This window comes from Prionailurus bengalensis, chromosome F2 (genome assembly GCF_016509475.1).
Source record: "Prionailurus bengalensis isolate Pbe53 chromosome F2, Fcat_Pben_1.1_paternal_pri, whole genome shotgun sequence".
Classification (NCBI taxonomy): domain Eukaryota; kingdom Metazoa; phylum Chordata; class Mammalia; order Carnivora; family Felidae; genus Prionailurus; species Prionailurus bengalensis.
Genome location: NC_057353.1, coordinates 45724472 through 45741473, shown reverse-complemented (window position 1 = coordinate 45741473; position 17002 = coordinate 45724472). Strand labels below are relative to the sequence as shown.

Below are 17002 nucleotides of genomic sequence, written 5' to 3'. Positions count from 1 at the left end.
AAAAAATTATTTCAGGCAAAGGAACAATAGGTTCAAAGGCCCAGATGTGTGAGAGGGTAACATATCCAGACACTTTGAAGATGCTCTGAATAGTTCGCATGGAGAAGGAAGGAAGTAAAGCCTCAGGCTAGTGAGGCTTCAAGCCAAAGACAGGTCCTTCCATCACAAAATGTCCGAGAATGCACTAGGCCCAGCTTTGGGGATGAAGATTTGCAGCCCACAGGTCAGGCTTATCTAGCAAATTGGCATTTTCTCCTCTGCCATAAAAGTTACAGAATTTATGTAATAGTACAGTAGTCAAGAGTAGAGAAAGAGCTTAGTTTCTGTTTTAATCGTAAGAATTAAGAGAAGGAGTCTAGCGTAGAACTTGCCACATCATAAAAACCTCAGTGTTAGAAAAAAAATCATCCTACTTTGATGATCTCTTCAGTCTCTGCATAAAATGTTAAATGAAAGTGAAATGATTACTAAGTGAGAGGAAGAGAGGCTCACCCAGATAAAGCACACAAGCGGGTTCTGAAAAAGCAGAAGCCTGAGCAAACAGCACGAATGACCCTCAATTCAATTACTCAAACTGAGTGAATTCTACCCAAATTTTCTAATTTGATCTGTTTCATCAATCTAAAAACATTTTAATAGCATGCTGGTTAGTTTGTAATAACCGCCCCCTGCCCCCCACATTTTCTAAGATAACAAACAATTGGTAATGGAAAGTTTAGGCCAATTAAAAATACAGTTGCATCTTTAAAAAAACATATTTTCCTCAATAATTTTTTAGCCTCCTGAGATATCAAATCTAAAAAAACAATGTATTCTTGTGCATTTTCCCAATATAAAATTTAAATTACTATTACAAATAATACAGGTAGGCCATTTGGCTTATTAGTTTAGGTTAACATAAAAATCAAATATATTTAAAGAATTAGCTTTACAAGTTTGGTTTGATTTTTCTCTGTTAAAAATGAATACAGGGTATTTTTTTCTTCAGACTTAGGTAATAAAATCTAATTTTTCTTTCCAATTATGTGATCCTTATGACTTATTTTCAATTCAAGTCAGAAAACATACAATGGTGCATTGATTCACTTCATTTTTCACAAAGTACTTATTTTTTTCCTCAACTTGAAATACTCATCTTTATTTTTTAAAGTGTAAGATGCCCATTTTGTTTAATGTACACTTAAACCCATTTCAGTCATTATAAAATATTCAAAGTATTTTTTCAATATTAAATATAAAAAACATTCAAAATGTGTTCAAATACCATATTAACTTTAAATAAGTAATAAGAGAACAAGATGTCTTGCAAAAGATGTATTTAACTATATCTTTTCTTGAAGGTATAAATACAGACACAATTTGAAGATAATTTATTTTCATTTCTCCAAATGCTAGAAATCATTTTGCAATTTTTAAAATGCAATTTTCCCTAAGTATATGACTTTATAACTTAAAAACAGGTTGTTATCAGTAAAAAACAATTTAGGGGAAAAAAAAAGAAGTGAAAGACAATTTGACTGCAAAGCCAAAAATGAAAATACATTTTAATCAAGACAGCTTTGATTTAGTGCACTACATTTTCATAGCATAAGAAACAGCAAACTCATTAGAGCAAAGAATTCTAATAAAATGATACTTTACTAGGGAACTCACGATAGGAAAAGAGCTTTAAACTTTAGCAAGAACCAAAATGCCTAATATTAATGTCTACCTTACAAAATGCAGTGAACCTAAATGTTCATCAACGAATTAATGGATAAAGATGTAATATACACATACACACAAGGAATTATTCAGCCATTAAAAAAAACACACACACACAAAGAAATCATTTGTGGCAACAAGGATGGACCTTGGAGGCATTATACTAAGTGGAATAAGTCAGAGAAAAACAAATACTTTGTGATCTCATTGATATGTGCAATCAAAAAAAAAAGGGAGAGATCAGAAAAAGAGATCAGACTTATGGTTATCAGAGGTAGGGGAAGAATTAAAGAACGTGGTCAAAAAGCACAAACTTCCAGTTATAAAATTTATCAGTGCTAAGGCTGTAACGTACAATATCATGACTATAGCTAACACTGCTTGCTACATGATCTACAGGAAAGTTTTAAGGATAAATCCTAAGAGTTCTCATCACAAGGAAAAAATTTTTTCCTTCTGTTTCTTCTTTCTTTTCTTTTTATTGCATGTATATGAACAGATGGATAATAGCTGAATCTACTGTGATAATCATTTCAACAATATATGTAAATCAAACCATCATGTTGTACATCTTTTTTTATAATGATTTTTTAAATGTTTATTTATTTTTGAGAGAGAGCGAGCATGAGCAGGGGAGGGGCAGAGAAAGAATCCCAAGTGGGCTCCATGCTGTTGGCACAGAGCCCGACACAGGTTTCGAACTCATAAACCATGAGATAACGACCTGAGCCAAAATCAAGAGTTAGACACTTAGCTGACTGAGCCACTTATGTGCCCCATTGTGCTGTAATCTTAAACTACAGTGATATATGTCAATTATTTCTCAATAAACCTGGGAAAAAACAATACACATACAAACTTACAGTTATAAGATGAATAGTGGTTCTGGGGATCTAATGTACAAAATAGCGATGATAATTAATGGTATATACTAAGAGAGCAGATCTTAAGAATTTTCATTAAAAAAAGGTAACTGTAACATGATGGATGTGTTAATTAGCTTGGTGGTGGTAATAATTTCAAATTATATACATATATCAAACAATCACTTTGTATACTTTAGACATATACAATTTTTATTTCTCAATTTACCTCAATAAAGCTTGTAGAGAATACAATGAAAATACCTTAATAAGAAAAGCTTATATTGACTCACTTCCTAATTAAATTTTTCCTGGAAATGCTTGATATCATAAATAGAATCAATTTTTTTTGTCTCAAATTCACATACCTCTAGCTCTACCAACTTTGCTCTCTCTCCTTATTACAGTATTTAAGACCACTTAGCAATTCAAATCAGGAAAGGGGGTGAGTCAAGATACCCATAACTTCCTTGCCCTTAACACAAAAAGCTGCTTTATTGGCTAAAATGTAGGAGTTATAATTGTAATTGCTTTGCCCTTCCGAAACTCATCTTCCATACCATTTGAACCGTTCAGCAGGTGGTGTAGGAGGATAAACTAAAGTCTGCAATAGTTGGGTCAATAATATAATCATAAGGAACCAAAGAAGACCTTAAGTATATAACAGGAAACATAGCTTTAATGTTTTCCTTTTTAAATTGATTTAGTCTGGGTCAGGCCTTTTGTATGTTTACATAAGGAACAGCTCATGTTGAACCATTTATACTTCTCACTGCTGAATAGGCATATCTTGGGAGCTCACTGTAAAGAAATAAAATTCATTACTTACAGCTCAGTTGAGAGCAGTAAGTTTACAAAATGTTAAGCCAGAAAATAGGAATGTAAGAAGTAAAATTTATACGTCTTGATTAAATTAAACGTCTCCATTTTTATCACCAAGTGTCTACAATAATAGTAATTTTGAGAGTATACAGGGCAGGGGATATAAATAGTTGACCATCAGGCTGAGACCTACTGCAGATTTCCATGACCAAAGACTTAGCGCAGGAGTTCTCATCCTCAGAGTGCAGAAGAATCACCTGGGAGCTTGTTAAAAATGTTAAGTTCCCACCTGCAGAAACTGTGATTCAGCAGGTCTGGACTGGGACTGAAAAATATGCTTCCTCCCTTGTTTGTTTTAATCAAAACTAGCACCCTTATTGATTTTAAAACCAAATTCTAATACGGAGAGTATCACATCTCTTTGACTTGGAACATCTTATCTCTGGTACCTGAAGTGAAAGGAGCAAGGACAAGAACCAGTAAATCCAAGGCTATTCCATTTATAAAACAGAGACATTAATACTTGTCCTGCTTCCTTCACAGAGACCTTTAGAGGAAGCATCTCTTCTCTTCGAAAGGTCAAGACACTGTTAATTCACTTCACCCTGGAAAGTTGGGTCAGTGTCTATTTACTCATCTCCATGAACTTAGCCACAGGCCTTGACACCTGGTAGGCTTTTAACATACGAAGTTGAATAAATAACAAATATTCTTGTCTCTGTCCTTCTCTTCCCTTGGGGCTTTTAGAGCAATCATTTTTTTCTTTTTCTCTCTTGTATCTTTATCCTTCAGGCAAAACTATGTTGAAGAGAGAGAGGTTCTCCCTAAGACCCTGCATCCTCTCTAGCTACCACCCTTTCTTTCACATTCCCTTTTAACCAGAAATTTATTTTTCTCTCAGTATTTCTATTTTTTCACAATTTATTTTCTCTAACCAAGAACAATCAGGTTGGTCACCCTTACCTGTCCTCTGAAATTTTCCTGGAAAAGATCCCCAACTGATTTTCTAATTATCAGATCTAAAGGGTGACATTTATCCTACACAATGGACTACTACTTGGCAATGAGAAAGAATGAAATATGGCCTTTTGTAGCAATGTGGATGGAACTGAAGAGTGTTATGCTAAGTGAAGTAAGTCATACAGAAAAAGACAGATACCATATGTTTTCACTCTTATGTGGATTCTGAAGAAATTTAATAGAAGACCATGGGGGAGGGTAAGGAAAAATAAAAGAGAGGGAGGGAGGCAAACCATAAGAGACTCTTAAAAACAGAATAAACTGAGGGTTGATGGGGGGGTGGGAGTGAGGGGAAAGGGGGTGATGGGCATTGAGGAGGGCACCTGTTGGGATGAGCACTGGGTGTTGTATGGAAACCAACTTGACAATAAATTTCATATTAAAAAAATAATAAAGGGTGACATTTAGTCATTAACTCACCTAACCTTTTTGGATATTTGACAATTTAAAATGGCAGTGTAGCATGTGGTGAAGAGCACAGACTGCACACTTAGCCTGCCTTGATGGATGATTCTAGCTCTGTCACAAGCCATTGGGTGTCTTTGAGCAAATTAAAGTTTCAGTGCTTCATTTTATTCATTTGAAAAGTGAAGTCACTGAAGAGAGTCAAATGAGTTACTTCATGCAAAGTAGTATCTGACACCAAGTAAATGAGTTATATATATTGGAAGATATTATAGAAATGTTTTTCATTATTAAAAATTTCTTCCGTGAGCTTGTGTGCTTCCACACTCCCTCAACTGTCCTTCTTTAATCTCCTTTACTAGATTCTTTTCTGTTTGTCCCTTCAATATTAGTGATTTCTAGAGCTCCATCTTCATCTTAGGTTTTGTATACATTCATCAGCACAACTGATTCACAAATGCCAGGATATGTACTTCTTAATTATACCTCCAATAAAGGAGATAGGTTTCCTAGGACCCCCTTACATTTTCTGACCCAGCTCATGCTATGATGAATGACATACATTTGCAAGACAGTTGGCTACCATTAGAGTTCCATGGTCAAAGAAAGTGCAGTATGATTAAACTGTACTACGAACATGAATTTTATTTTTTCAGATTCCATTTTTAAGTAATCTCTACACTGAACATGGCACTTGAACTTACAACCCCGAGATCAGGAGTCACATGTTCTACCTGACCGAATCAGCCAGGTACCGCCCTAAGAACATGAATTTTCATGTCACAATTACATTCAAATTCTGGTTCTACCACTTTCAAGATATATATCCTTGGAGAAGTCAGCTAACTCAGTGAATATCAGTTTCTTCTGTAAGGGGATACTGGTACCTACATAGGTTTTCATAGGGATTAAGTGATAATTTCAATTAACATGTTTAATAAACTATACATGACACCTGGTTATTGTTATTGCAACAATGGATAAGAAAGCAGCTTTGGTCTGCTTTCAGACTGAATCCACTAGTCTCACTCCGTATTATAAAATCCAAAAGTACACTGAGGATACAGAGACTTCTGTTTAAACAAATAGGCTCTATAATAATTCCTTGAGTATAAACAGAACATTATGTAAGAAATGATTTCTCTATAATTCTAGTCCAAGTGATAAAATGAATACTAAAACATTCATCATGTATTTCACATTCTCAAAAGAAAGAAAGGCTTTATAATAATAGAGGAACAAAAATAGAGTCATCTAATTATTAAATTATTTTCTAAGAATTTCATACATTTCGCATTAAAATTACTTTTTTTATTCAATACAAACTTTTTAATAAATAAGAAATTTTACATCAACAAATGGCTTTATGATGGGGCAATAATAAAACTCACCTTTTTTCCAGTTATACAAATATTAAATGGTCATGTGCACAAATCCACAAAACATGACAAAGTAATAATGACAATATTTATCATTTTTTTCCTCTGATGGCTAAATTATAGGCAATTTCATTAGTATATATACTAATGAACATACCTCTGAAGTTTCTCAAAATATTCTCATTGGTTACAAAAGTAAGAAGCTAGATTTTCACATTCTATCTTAAGGAAAATATAAGCTTTGACGTTTTTTTTTCTTTTTTTTCTCCAGCAAACAGTTGGAGTTGAGCTGGTAAGTCCTCATCTGCTCACGAAAGTTATAAATGGGGTACAGACTTGCAAGATATTTAAGAAGATATAGAGTATACAATGTATGCTCAATGTGAAAAGTATATCACACTATACAAAACTCTGATCACATAAGAAATATATTCTAAAGAAATGAATTAAATGAACATGCACTGCATTGAAGAATTGTTGATGTCATCAAAGAACCCATGTGTAATCTCAGAGAAATTACTGAAAGATACACTAGAATATAGACAAATGGAAGTGCTACCTCAATTTTGTAAGAAAACTGTTTTTGATCTTTAACGACATTGATTTATTCATTCATTCTTCAGAACACTTCTGAGCACTTAGAATAGAAAGTGATATAAAGAGTTACATGAATTAACTAAGAATAAATCAAGACAAGCCTATTCCCTTTTTTGGTTATATTACCATGACAGCATTGAGAAAACAACATCACTATTATAAAACGTGATGTTATAAAGATGTGCAAATGACTAAGTTTAGATACTTTTTAGAATATACTGGAGGGGCACCTGGGTGGCTCAGTCAGTTAAAGCATCTATCTGACTTGGGCTCAGGTCATGATCTTGCAGTTTGGGCCCCACATTGGGCTCTCTGCAGTCAGTGCTGAGCTTGCTTTGGATCCTCTTTCCCCATCTCTCTCTGCTCCTCTCCTGCTCGCACACTCTCAAAAATAAAGTAAACATAAAAAAATATATTTGAGAAATACAGACTTGACAAAAGACATAGTAAAATGGATTTAGAGCTGCCTTAATACCAGACCCAAGTAATAACTATTTAAAGTTTCTAATAACATGACGGAGGATTTGGCTCAATTCAATAGTTTTTATCATTAATTTTAATGAATTCATATAAATCACTCTTATCGAATTTTCAAAAGACCAAGTTGGGAAGTACAGCTAATTATAATGAATGAGAGTATTTAGGATTCTATAGTATCTCAAAATACTGGAAGAGAGTCAAAACTAATAAGATGAAATTTAAGAGGAACAAATACAAAATTCCCATACATAGGATCAAATAGCCAACTCTGTAAGTCCAGGATGTGAAAGAGATTGCTTGACAACACTTCACTCACACACACACACACACACACACACACACACACACACACACACACACACAAGAACAAAAGAAAGCCTAGAAAAGTTAGGCTGGCTTATGAGAGAAAAAAGAAATAACAAAACCATTGTAGCCTTTTAACTTTTAAATACATTACATACACTGCACACTATGAAGTTTCACAGGATTAGGCAGTCTCTTCCTTATTACACTAATAAAGTTGTACAACTTTTAAATACTATTCTTTCATTAATTTTCAAACATTAAGTTTTAGAATGAATTGATTTTATTTGCATAGCTTCGATTAAAATAATATATAATTCCTTGACAACATGAGATCCAAGAGATTTTTTTTAGAATGTTACAATATGATATTACAGGTGCATTCAGATAAAATCCAGATTTCTAAAAAATGCAGGTACCTGGCATAAAAGTAAGCTTCGTTTATTTATTAGAGTCCAGAGTGGTCTGATTTAACAGTGTATTTTACTACAATTCCCACATAGGTGACTTTGAAAAACTAATTGTCAATTTAGCAAAATCCTGCATTCTTTAGGTTTCTTTAAATTTCCTTTCTTTAGACTTCTAAAGATAGTAATATAATATAATAAACAGATGAAATTTATAATGTTTCCTTATTATAGAGACAGACCTCCTACTTGCTTCTAATGTTTCTACAACATATCTCTGGCAACATTCCTGATTTATGATTCTTCTATAAAATCTACCATTGGCTGCAAATCAACTCCTATCACATAAATTATGGACCATCCAGACTTTATTCCGACTATGCTAATATCCTTTTTCATTCTGAGATTTTTCAAATCTTTATGCAATTTTTTTCATTTTGTTTACTCAAAATAATTGCTTTTGGTAGTTAATGGGCTCCCTATTTATTTTCAAATCCAATTTGAGTATCCTAGTTGAAACTTTATACAAAATTCTCCATTCTACTACCATTTGTAACATTCCCTCTATCTTTACTAATCAATTGTTATCTATTATCTCCTACTCCTAAAATATGTTTAACAAAAAAAAGACTTCCTTTCAAAAATCATTTAAATCGGGATTCAAAATTGTTCAAAATCTCTGCTAAAGGTTTTCAGTGATAACAGTAGTATTTAAACACACTGGTCAATAATTAAAAATGAAGTTTTAAGAGACTATTTAATGACCCAGAGAAATGTTCATAGAACATTACTAAACAGGAAAGGCAAGTTCTTACTACCTTTATGATTATCTTCTAAAATAAGAAAAAACCCTTTAACCTTACAAGAGTATTTATAAAAAGAGTGAATTGCAGGGGAATTAGCTGGACTTCATGTAAAATAGTCCTCATTTTAATTTGCCTAAGAAATCATTAATATAATTTTTAATAAAACCATCTCCATTTATCTCTTATGAAATTTATTTTTATTAGTATGCCTATCACTTGAACCTTCTTCTCTTTAATTACATTATTTTATTCCACAATATTCTGATTCTCTTATCAAACTATTAAGTATTTTTGTACTGCAAAATATATAAATATACACAGTAATAATATTAATACCACTTTAATTTGCATACAGTGTAATGGTTTGCAAAGGGCTTTTCAATATTATCTCTCGTAAATCACCACCCACAGGATGTGATACGTAGAATTTATTTTGCAGATGCTGATGATTCAGGTAAGGAGGCTGGGTAAAGGCAGAGTCCAAATTGGAAGCCACACCTTCCAACTACAGATTCAGTCTTTTCTATACCTAACAATACGAGAAGTGGTTTTCGTAATAAAATGTAAGATTGTATTTTATTGTAAATGTATACAGATGGGTGAAAAACCGAGAGATTTCAGATTAAATTAAATGAAGACAATATTTCCAAGATTATAGAGTAGATTTACAATAAGACATCTGATGGGGAGGGAGCCTTTAGACTTGGTATATAACAAACCAACACCTTTTAAAAAAATGTTGCGATGTTATTTTATATAGTTTATAAAATATAGAATTGCTTCAGAGGAACCTGGGTGGCTCAGTCAGTTGAGTATCCAACTTTGGCTCAGGTCATAATCTCAAGGTTGGTGAGTTGGAGTCCCACGTCAGCCTCTGTGCTGACAGATTGGAGGCTGGAGCCTGCTTTAGAGTCGGTGTCTCCCTCTCTCTGCCCCTCCCCCACTCACACTCCCTCTCTTTCTCTTTCTCTCTCAAAATAATAAATAAGCATTAAAAGAAAAGATAATTGCTTCAAACCAAAAAAAAAATATCACAAAACTGGGGATCAGAAGTCAAGATTCTCAGATTTCCGTAAAATAACCATTAAGCAACTCTCCACTTGTAAAGGAAAACAGTACTTTTAAAAAATGCTATCAATGGTTTGGGAAATCTCTTAACATATGATCTTAAAAATATAAATATCTCAGGGGCACCTGGGTGGCTCAGTCGGTTCAGTGTGTGACTTCTGCTCAGGTCATGACCTCACAGTTTCTGAGTTCCAGCTCCGCATCAGGCTCTGTGCTGAGCGTGGAGCCTGCTTGGGATTCTCTGTCTGCTTCTCCTCTCTTGCACGTGCTCTCTCTCAAAATAAATAAACTTAAAAAAAATAAATACCTCTACATGCAAAATAATCAGAATAAAGACAGTTTAAGGAAAGGTACCAAGCAATAATCTTCTAGTCAATAATCAATACACAGACTCACATTTGACTTAAAAATTTGGTATATTTTCCCTATTGTATGGTAGGGTACCACCCTTCTATCGCCATACATTAGAGGGCACGTATCTATAAACCTAATCACACGAGGGCATCACAGCACTGAAGTATTGCCTCTAGTTGTACAAATATTTTTACCTAAGGATCTTCCAGGCACTCCCAGTCCTATGCCAATCTAGTTTCTAGTGCCTATTATCACAGTATTAATACTAAGTGTTTGTCACAATGTAGAGCAATGGCAACTCTCACACTGAGCTACCGGAAAGGTAAACCTGATACAATCACTTTGGAGAACCCTTTGGTGATACCTAGCAGCACCGAAGCTGTGCCTAACCTATGACTTAGGAATTCCACTCCTAGATATATATACCTTAGAGCCCATTCTGTCCAATACAATAGCCACTAGCTGTATGTGTCTACTGAAAATTATGTCAGTTAAAATTCAACACAATTTAAAAAATATAGTTCCTTAATTCACAGTGTAAGTGCTCAACAGACATATGTAGTTAGTGGCTACTGTATTAGAGCAGATACAGAATATATCCATCACTGCAGGAAGTTCTTTTGTTAAGCACTACCCTAGAGAAACTATTATATATGTATACAAGGAGAATACTGAAGAATATTCATCACTACATGTGATAGAGAAAAATTCAAAACTTAAATGTCCATTATTGGGGGGAAAGATTAAACACGTGGCATGGTGACACAATGGACTATTAACCAGAAGTAAAAATCTATGAATGAGATTAGGAATATCTGAGTGGTTCTTACATGCATAAAGGCAGAATTAAAACAAAAAGCAAGTTGCAGAACAGAGGTATGTAGTGGGTATACAATGCAATTTTTAAATTTTCTATATTATTCTGATATAGTTCTTCAATACAAAGGCTTTTAAAGCATACTGTTTTGCTTACTACAGCTCTGTAGAATGTCTTGAAATCTAGGATTATGATACTTCCAGCTCTGTTCTTCGTAAGATTGCTTTGGCTACTCGGGTCTTTTGTGTTCCATACAGATTTTAGGATTGTTTGTTCTAGTTCTATGAAAAATGCTTTGGTATTTTGATAGGGATTGCATTAAATCTGTAGATTGCTTTGGGCAGTGTGGACAAATATTGGTTCACCTTATCCATGAGCACGGAATGAGTATCTTTCCATTTGTGTCATCTTTAATTTCTTTCTACGGTGTTCTATAATTTTTGGAGTACAGGTCTTTCACCTCTTGGTTATATTTATTTCTAGGTACTGTATTCTGGTACAATTATAAATGGGATTGTTTTCTTAATTTCTCTTTCTGCCACTTTATTTCTGTATACACAAATGCAGGAAATTTGTGTGATAATTTTATAACCTGCAATTTCACTGAATTCATTTATTAGTTCTAGTAGTTTGCCTTCCTGGTCTGATTGCTGTGGCTAGGACTTCCAGTACTATGTTGGATACAGTGGTGAGAGTGGGCATCTTTGTCTTGTTGACCTTAGAGGAAAAAGCCTCAGTTTTTCACCATTGAGTATGATGTTGGCTGTGCGTTTTTAATATATGGCCTTAATTACATTGAAGTATACTCCCTTTAAAGCTACATTGTTTATAGGGTTTTTATCATGAATGGATATTGTACTTTGTCAAATGTTTTTTGTGCATATATTGAGATGATATTTTTTTTAATTAAAAATTTTTTTAATGTTTATTTTTGAGAGAGAGAAAGAGCTAGAGCACAAGTGGAGAGGAGCAGAGAGAGAGGGAGACATAGAATCCAAAGCAGGCTCCAGGCTCCAGGCTCCAAGCTATCAGCACAGGCCCCAATGCAGGACTTGAACTCAAGAGCCATGAGATCATGACCTGAGCTGAAATCGGAAGCTGAACCTGAGCCACCCAGGAGCCAGAGATGATATGTTTTTTATCCTTTCTTTTGTTAATGTGATGTATCATGTTTGATTTGTAAACACTGAACCACTCTTGCATCTCTAAGATAAATCTCACCTGACTGTCCTTAATGATTTTTTTTTTTAAGTGTGGTATTGGATTAGGTTTACTAATACTTTGTTGAGGATTTTTGCATCTATGTTCATCAGAGATACTGGCCTGCAGTTTTCTTTTTTTTAGTGTCTTTAGCTGATTTTGGTGTCAGGGTAATGCTAGTCTTACAGAATGAATTTGGAAGCTCTTCTTGGTCTCTTAGTTTTTGGAATAGTTTGAAAAGAATCAGTATTAATTCTTCTTTAAATGTTTAAATGTTAAAAGCAAAACTGAACTACTGGGACAGCAAAATAAACAGCTTTTACACAGCAAAAGGCAAAACAAAAAGGCAATCTGAATGGAAGAAGGTATTTACAAATGACATATCTGATAGAGGATTAATAGTAAAAATATATAAAGAACTTATACAACTCAACACCAAAAAATCCCCCAAATAACCCAATTAGAAAATGGGCAGAGGGCCTGCAAAAAACACACGGAAATGGCCAACAGACACACGAAAAGATGCTCAACATCACCAGCAGGAAAATGCAAATCGAAACAACAATGAGGTATTACCTCATACCTGTCAGAATGGCTAAAATAAAAAACACAAGAAATATGAGTGTTGGTGAGAATTGGAGGAAAAGGAACCCTCGGGGCACTACTGGTGGGAATGCAAACTGGTGCAGCCACTATGGAAGACAGTATGGAGGTTCCTCAAGATATTAATTACACAATTACCATATGATCCAGTAATTCCACTTGTGTATTTACCCAAAGAATACAAATACTAATCTGAAAAGATATATGCACTCCTTTGCAGCATTATTTACAATAACCAAGATATCAAAGCAACCAAAGTGTCCACTGATAGATGAATGGATAAAGATGTGGTGTACATATAAAATGGAATATTACTCAGCTATAAAAAAGAACGAAAACTTGCCATTTGCAGCCACATGATGGACCCAGAGGGTATACTGCTAAGTTAAGTAAATCAGTCTGAGAAAGACAAATACCGTATGATTTCACTCATCTGTGGAATTTAAGAAATAAAATGAAGAAAAAAAGAGACAAAAAACAGCTACTTAAATATAGGGAACAAACTGATAGCTGACAGAGAGGAGGTGGGTGGGTGGTGGGAATGGGTAAAATAGGTGAAGACAATTCTCATATTGGACCATATTGGATGCTTATCATGATAAGCACTGAGTAACATATAGAATTGCTGAATCATTATATTGTACACCTGAAACTAACATAATACTGTGTGTTAATTATACTTGAATAATAAAAAAGGGCCAAGCAGAATTACAGTGTGGTAATTAAGAGCTCCATCTTGCTGTATGATCTTGGACAACCATGAGTTTCGTTTTCTCTACTATAAAATGTGAGTAATAGTACCAAGGAGTGTCAAGGGATGAGGTGAAAATCCAAGGAGGTAAAACGTGTGAAGGTATGCTGTAAAAAGGAGGTAAAATGTGTAAAGGTATGCTGTAAATTATAAAATGCTATGAAATGTTAGTATTAAATAGGGCTTAAACAACAAACTGGAAATTATCTGAGAATTTTAAAAGTGATATAAACCATCTGAGTAGGTTGGATAAAGGCAGGATATGGTTTTTGTGGCATGTAAAAAAATTACACTGTCTCAGTTTGTCAGTGATATTTTACTTAACTCTGCATAAGGACTAAAGGTGTAATCCTTTCTCCAATTTAACCAATACAACACAACCAGATTAAGTAATTATTTAAATTTTTTAAATGTTTATTTATCTTTGAAAGAGAGGGAGAGACAGAGTGTGAACAGGGGAGGGGCAGAGGGACACAGAGAATCCGAAGCAGCCTCCAGTCTCTGAGCTATCCACACAAAGCCCGATGTGGGGCTCTAACTCACCAACCATGAGATCATGACCTGAGTCGAAGTCGGATGCTTAACCGACTGACTGAGCCCCAAGTGATTATTTTAAAAATGTTCACTGTAGTAACTATAACAGCTAATAGAAATAAGTATTCAGTAAATATTTCTGAAAGCTTACTATGTGCCCATCAAATTCAGATGCTTTGCATGCATTAATTTATGTAATCCTCGTTACAACCCTATTAGGTAGGTGTAATTATTATTCCCATACTGCAGATTAGGAAATTTAGACAGTTAAGTACCTTCTGTTGACCAAAGACATTCTGCTAGTAAGTGGAAAAGCTGAAATTTAAATCCGGGCAGCCTAGTACCACAATCTGTGCTCTTCAACCACCTATTATATGCTTGGCACGGTGTTGAATTCTCCAAAAATAGTGCAAACCTGATCAGAAATGCTCAGAACCACCCCATTCACCCAGGCAATGAAGCACAAACTCCTTAACCAGGAATTCAACACTTCTACAAGGTCATCTCTATCACTTTTCCTTACCTCTCTCTCATTATGCCCTTGTAATCAATCCTCTGATACAAGAAGAAGAATGCTTAGGTCTTTAAATGTACTTGCCTTCCTTCTTTGACTCCTTCTTTCCCTCTACCTGGCATATTTGATAAAATTCATTGTATCCTTCAAGGGTTTCAACTAGTTGTAACTCTTAGCCCCAGAAGACTTCTCTATGAGAAAATCTCCCTTATCTAACATCTATAATCAAGATGTGATTAATTACATGGATATGAATTAGGACACTCTGTGATTCTAAACAGCAATACTGTATCAAGGACATTCTGAGGCTATTCCTATCAATAATAAGTGTACATACTGTCAAGACTTGTTTTCCAAGGCTTGGCATTAGAATCTTCTTCTTTTGGAAACTTTTCCCTACAGAAATTTAATCTCATGAGATGAGGTTCTAGAAAGATCTCAATTAAATCTTGGACTGAACAGTATTCAGATTTCCATAAATAATGAAGTTTAAATTATATTACTATAGATAGGAATTTAAAATACAGTATTTTATCCATGTATCCACAAATTAATGAAGCTGAAAATAAATCTATCCATTTTACTCAGGAAGTCTGACAATGTCATGTCATTCCTAATATGAAGATAATTTTTTCTTCTTCAGGAAAATAAAAACATAAAATTATTTTACCCTATTTTATTCTATAAAGATATTTTTATTTACTTTGGTCATCAACACCCTAACATGGCAAGAAATATAAAATATAGAGATAATAAATGGGATAGACTTATTCTAAATAGTACATCAAGAGTTAAGTATGCCATAATAAGACATTGTTGATGTTAGTCAGCAAAATATGAACTATTTAACCAAAATATCTAAGTTATATTATTTATTCTAATAAATTTTATATAAGCTTTAAATGATACCAGGGAACAATACTCTTTTATAATCTTAAAATCAGATAAGTAATATTAATCTACAGTACAGTTTCTAAGTACATTATCCCCAACGTTTTCTAAAGTATAATTAAAAAGGAAAAAGGAAGAATTAAAGCAACATATAAACAATCTAACAATGTAAAGTTAGCAGTTTTTATAAACAGAACAATGACTACAAAAATATTTAACCTTTAGTATTTGTGCTCTATACTGTGACAATTTAAGAAAATAACCCTGAAACAACAACGTTCAGCAATAGCAAAGACAAACATACAAACGATGAAGGTACAGTTGCTCAAAATAGGGACTCAAGACTACAGTGAAACTAGAGAACAGTTAGGTAGTTTTTAGAATTTTGGTTACAAAATAAATACCAAAACACAAATGTGTTTCTCTCTCAAAGGGAAGGGAAAAGAAACTGATTTAGAGGAGCTGAAATTTTGTTTTACCAAAGAATTCTTCAAATTTAAAAACTTATTTCTGAGAAAGACATGGTCCAAAGTGATGGAAGAGCTAGAAAATATTTTACCAATAAACTTGAGACATGAAAGTGGTGGAAAAAAGAATTTTTCTCACACCTTAGCATGTGTGCTGGGACAAAAGTGTTCAAAATAAAATTTATGAACTGAGAATCAATGAGGTCAAACAGCTGTTAAAAAGATGCTACAAAATGACTCCCAATTTAACTGGTGATGATTTTCAAATCTCTTATTTCTGCAAACACCATAAAGTACTCCTTAAAAATATAACTGTTTATAGAAATGAAGATGTGTTTTGTGCTTTAGGGTACCAAAAAGAAGAAAAAGAATATTCCTTCACTAAGAATGGCTGCTACCAGTAAGAGAAGACAGTATTAAAGTAGCTTATAAGCATCTTTCCTATCACCAATTTATCTAACAATTATGTACATTTATTTACTAATTTATTCATTATATCATTTTATTATATTAAAATCCAGAATTCTCATTCAACATCAATATGTTTTTAAATTATACATGTTGTCTATCTATATCTTAACATGTTGGGAAAAATGAAAAAGTGTACAGAAAATAATTGTACCTTTTTTATAAAGCCAATTGAATACTGTCCACAAATTACTGATAAAAGGTCTTAGTTATTAAAATATTTTTAATAAAAATTTTCAAAATATTTTTTACTTAGTACACTATTATGCTTACAACATAATCATGATTATTTTGATCCTAAATATTAACACCATAAGCCATGATCTGAAACTGATTTAAACTATGGTGAAAATAACTTTAATTTACAATATTAGTGAAATCTTTTCTTACAAGATGAAATAAATGCAAATGCTACATTAATATACTAAGTATGTAAAATATTCAGTGTTTTATATTTTAAATGTACCATATATTTCTTTACCTAGAGAAAATGATGTTTAAAAAATCAATTAATATATTTTAAGCCCAATTATAAAGATGACTAAACTA

At 33.4% G+C, this 17002-nt stretch overlaps 1 protein-coding gene across 1 annotated transcript in view; it reads right to left on the bottom strand.

The window, feature by feature from the left end:
* The window catches only part of VPS13B (vacuolar protein sorting 13 homolog B), an 828197-nt gene that overhangs the window by 305940 nt on the left and 505255 nt on the right, over positions 1-17002 (bottom strand).